The sequence below is a fragment of the Canis lupus genome, chromosome 35, assembly GCF_003254725.2.
Source record: "Canis lupus dingo isolate Sandy chromosome 35, ASM325472v2, whole genome shotgun sequence".
NCBI classification, from domain to species: domain Eukaryota; kingdom Metazoa; phylum Chordata; class Mammalia; order Carnivora; family Canidae; genus Canis; species Canis lupus.
This window is the reverse complement of record NC_064277.1, coordinates 20,869,211-20,874,362: the sequence shown is the minus strand read 5'-3', so window position 1 is coordinate 20,874,362 and position 5,152 is coordinate 20,869,211. Positions and strand designations below refer to the sequence as shown.

General features: G+C 39.9%; 1 pseudogene; it reads left to right on the top strand.

Moving 5' to 3' along the window:
• The first annotated feature begins 3,612 nt into the window (after positions 1–3,612).
• LOC112659763 (60S ribosomal protein L6-like) lies at positions 3,613–4,514 on the top strand (annotated as a pseudogene).
• Positions 4,515–5,152: the final 638 nt, after the last annotated feature.

Sequence of the window (5,152 nt, the reverse complement as noted above, 5' to 3'; positions counted from 1 at the left end):
TCTCTCTCTCTCAAATAAATAAATCTTTAAAGAAAAAGTTTAGCACAATCTCACTATATTCAATGCAGGGTATTCCAAAGAATAATAAAACTGAGATAAGTTGGGTGATTTAGTTTACAGAAACTCTTTTATGAGTTTAGTATACCTACCAACAAAAATCTTAAATACACTGAAAAAAAGATTATATAAATCCTGCACTAAAGCTCTAAAATACTTTGTCTACTTCCTAACCAAAACTAAAAAATCACAAACGTAGAAATGCAAAATTGTCACAAATGTTATCTCTGACAGCCAAATGTCATCTTTTCCCACATTTTAAAATGAAAACATTAGAAAAAGTAGGACATTTTAACTTAAAAATGGCATACTATTTTCAGTGTCTCTTAGACTTGGCCATATGACTTTTTCTTTAATCTTAATTGTTTTTAATTCAGTGGGCCAATGGACTGTTCAGTCATAAGGCAATGGCAAGAAGAGAGTTACGAACACTCATACGGGAGATTTTTTATGACTATAATAGCATATCTACAAGGAGAAACTCACAGAAACTCCTTAAATTATAAACTCTGTGATGAACATAAATCATCACTCAATACAATAGGCATTCTGGAAACCTACTGCACAGATTCTGGGAGAAGCAGTAAGATCTAGAGGTCCCTAGGACTCTTGAACCAAAATAAACAATGCTAATGGTACAAGGCATTGGGGAACACAAAAAGTAATTTTATATATATAAGGATGCTGGGTGAGTTGAAAATCCTCTTCAGCAAAACAAAGGAGGAATCTACAATAGATTTAACATAGAAAGTTTAACACTAACTCAAAATACACCCTGCCAAGGAAACCAGTGTCCTTGGAAGTATGGAAGGAAGAACTAAGCAATATTGAGCCAACCTAACAATGAATGCCATCCAACTGACAGCAACCACAGCTACAATACTCCCTGTTGAAGCACTCACAACTTACTGCCAATGATATATGTTTTGAAAAATGCATCTTAAGAAATAACCTGGCTGTGTGAGTCTGAAAGCAGACAGGTCTCATGATTTCAGTGCTCCAGAAGGGATTATAATCATGTGGACAATAACTGTTAAAATCTCAAAGACTAACTACAAATAAACAGAGAAAAGGGGGCACTGTTCCTTCCAAGGAGATAGATGACTTTTCTGAGCAATAGTTTTCTGGTTTGCCTACATTCTAAAATTTTAATTCCTTAATTAGGCAATGGGAAATGGTTTATATACCTCAAAATATTCAAGTGATCCATGGTAGGCCAGAAATCGAAAAGAGAAACCATGATAAAATGGATTATTGTTCTCTAGACTAAAACTAATTCAGTTAATATTGAAAAGAGATAAATAAAATCGTTCAGATTAAGTGTATAGTTTAATGACTGAAAAATAACTTGCCTGCCTGTCATGTTTATTGCCTCAGCATTTACACTAAGTGTATTTCTTTTTCTTTCTTTCTTTCTTTCTTTCTTTCTTTCTTTCTTTCTTTCTTTCTTTCTTTCTTTTTCTTTCTTTCTTTTTCTTTCTTTCTTTCTCTTTCTTTCTTCTTTTCTTTTTTCTTTTCTTTTCTTTTCTTTTCTTTCTTTTCTTTTCTTCTTTTTTTAAAGATTTAGCCTATTTATTCATGAGAAGCAGAGACACTGGCAGAGGGAGAATCAGGCTCTCCACAGGGAATCCAATTCAGGACTGGATACCAGGATCCAGGATCACGCCCTGAGCCTAAGGCAGACGCTCAACCACTGAGCCAGCCAAGCATTCCTCACACTAAGTGTATTTCTTTATAAAAAGCTCAAGCCAACTCACATTAAAATAGCCTTCTCAGGAGTGCCTGGGTGGCTCAGTTGGTTAAGTGGCCTACTCTTGATCTCAGCTCAGGTCTTGATCTCAGGGTCATGAGTTCAAGCCCTGCATTGGACTCCAACACTGGGCCTGGAGCCTACTTACAAAACAGCCTTCTCAGAGAAAACAAGAGAACCAAGTTATTAGGGAAATTGTGAGTTATTTTTCCATTTATTTCTTTGTTGCAATTTGCTTGAGCTTGTCTTGTTTTGCAAAGGTTTAGATGATCCTGAATCCTTCCAACATTTTGTTACGACTTCCCTTGCTTCTCTGGAAATGAGGCCCCTTGTCACAGTAGTCATTGGAGCTCTTGTTTTGGCGAGTTCTTCTCCTTTGTCCTCACTGTCCTGTACTTTCATTTCCAATCATAGGCTAAAACTGGGTTCCTGGAGAAGCTTACCACACGAAATCCACATCATGTCATGTCCAAAGCAACAACAGGTGGGTGACATTTGGGTTAGCTGGTCTAAAAACACCTGTTCTCTGACTAGCACATGGTATGACCACCTGAGGCCCATGTCAAGTAAAAGGAAGGTTCCAACAGTTCCAAAAGAGGTTTTACAGAGGCCATGTCACTGAATGCAAGACACACAATGACAAGTGCTTGGTGCATCAGGGTGACTGCATCTGCAAGCTCAGTGCCTCTGTATCTCAGGGCTCTGGAAGCTCAGATTTACCTCCCACTGAGGTGCTAAGCCCATCACATACATAGATTCTGAACCCATGGATCCATAGGTAAAACTTGTATAAAGGAGAAAGCAAATGGAATTGCTTTCTCTTTCACAGTTATCATTAAGTTGAAAGGAAAGGAATTGTTTAACATCCACACTTTTGCTCAGAAAAGCTCCTTAACTAATTAGTATAGACAACTAAAAGCCTAATGCTCCTGCATGCACGCTGGCCAATTCCAAACCCCCATCCGTGAAGATCTGAACAAGCATAAAGAGGAAGATGACATAATAATGTAACCTCATTCCCCATTCATTTACAAACTTGATTGATTTCTGTGTTTTCCAGCTGGTCAGTATCTTGCAAATTGGGTATTATAACATGGACTCTCAGAGTACTTTTTTAAACCCTAAAAGTAAATTCTGGAAGTGTTGGACACCAGGGACCCCCAAGGGGCATCTTTGAGCACACACCTGGAGGAGCTGTCTCAGTGGTCCTTCTAGGGGCGGGGATGGGTCTGGCCTTGCACTCAAAGATCCTACGGACAGAGCATCACCAAAAGGCAGGGCTGCTGACTCCTAGGTGATCCTCGGCAGGAACTTAAATCAAAGACTCCAATCCAGGGATCTTAAGACAAAATCCTTAAAGCCCTCAACTGCATGCCCAAACAAAATCTTAAGATAGACAGAAAGGAAAGATGAGGCAGCTTTGAGAAATGAAAGAAGTAAAAAGCTACCTGGGGCTGTGAAGTTGCTGTCATTCACCAGGAACAAATTAGAGGTAGACAGAAGGGTTTGGGGGAGAGAGGACAGTTTATCACAGACATTGTCTTCTGAGGACCAGAAATCAACCAAGTTAAAAAAAATAATCATGTCTTAGAGAAAACAAATTGAAGTTAAATAATTGAATCAGCGTTGTCTTTAAGGCACACCACACTTGTTTTAACTGACTACATTTTCACAGTCTGTCTAAATATTTAGGACTATTCGAAGTCCACTGCTTTTCAACAGGGCAGTAAAACAGCATTTTCATATTTAGGGATCACACAAAATATCATATTTAGGGACCTTAGTTCTTTCTTCCATCTTGCAAGATGGCAGGCGAAAAAGCCTAGAAGCCGGATACTAAGAAGAAACCTGAAGCCAAGAAGACTGATGCTGGTTGGAAGGCAAAGAAGGGTAACCTCAAGGCTAAAATGCCAAAGAAGGGGATGCCCCACGGCAGCCAAACCCCTGTCCTAGTCAGAGGAATTGGCAAATATTCCCGATCGGCTATGTATTCCAGAAAAGCCATGTACAAGAGGAAGTATTTGGTAGCTAAATCCAGGGTTGAAAAGAAAAAGAAGGAGAAGGTTCTTGCTGCTGTTACAAAACCAGTGACAAGAATGGTGGTACCTGAGTGGTTAAACTTTGCAAAATGCCTAGGTATTATCCTACTGAAGATGTGCCTCGAAAGTTGTTGAGCCATGGCAAACAAAAACCTTTCAGTCAGCATGTGAGAAAGTTGTGAGCTAGCATCACTCCTGGGACCATTTTGATCATCCTCACTGGGCGCCACAGAGGCAAGAGGGTAGTTTTCCTGAAGCAACTGAGCAGTGGCTTGCTACTTGTAACTGGACCTCTGGCCCTCAACCGAGTTCCTCTGCAAAGAACATACCAGAAATCTGTCATTACCACTTCCACCAAAATTGACATCAGCAGTGTGAAAATCCCCAAACATCTCACTGACACTTATTTCAAGAAGAAGCTGCGTAAAACCAGACACCAGGAAGGGGAGATTTTTGACACAGAGAAGGAGAAATACGAGATTTCAGAGCAGCATGAGGTTGATCAGAAAACTGTGGACTCACAAATTCTGCCAAAAATCAAAGCTATTCCTCAGCTTCAGGGCTACCTCCGCACTGTGTTTTCTCTCACAAGTGGAGTTTAACCTCACAAATTGGTGTTCTAAATTTCTTACAAAGAACCTAATTAAACAACTTATCCATTAAAAAAAGTATATATATATATATTTAGGGGCTGAAATTTTGCTGGCAAAATACACCACCCCAAAATACCTGCAAACATTTTCTTTTTTTTCTTCCTGAAAACATTTTTTAAAAGTGCTATGCAATCCCTAACACAGAGAGATAGAACCCATGAAAGCTATGCTTACCCCAATAAGAGCTTCAGGAAAGCAACTGGTTCCAGAACAATGAAACACACAGGAGCAAATGAGAGATGATGAAAATACATAGGAGGAAAAGATTAGAAGGGAAGTAATTATTTTTAAAAAGTCTAACGTCTGTATTTTAGAATCACACAGGTCAGCGTGACCTGGAGTGATTCTATTTCGCTGATCCTGTCCTTTCCTCAGTGCTGGAAATTAGACCTTAGGTCAGGCAGGACCTCGGGAGCTGGTTGGGACTGCAGGGCCAAGCAGTGACTCAGTGCGCGTAGGAAGGGTGAGATTGCCATGACTTTCTGATCTAAGCAAGATGACTCTGCAAGGAATTGCACAGGTGGACTGCTCATATCTGTCCTCACCTTCCTCCATGGAAATGTGCTGCCCTTTGGGTGGATAAGTGGGAGAACATAAACCCTGAAACCAACGGAGTCACCTTCACGTTTTACACATACTACCTCATGAGGTCC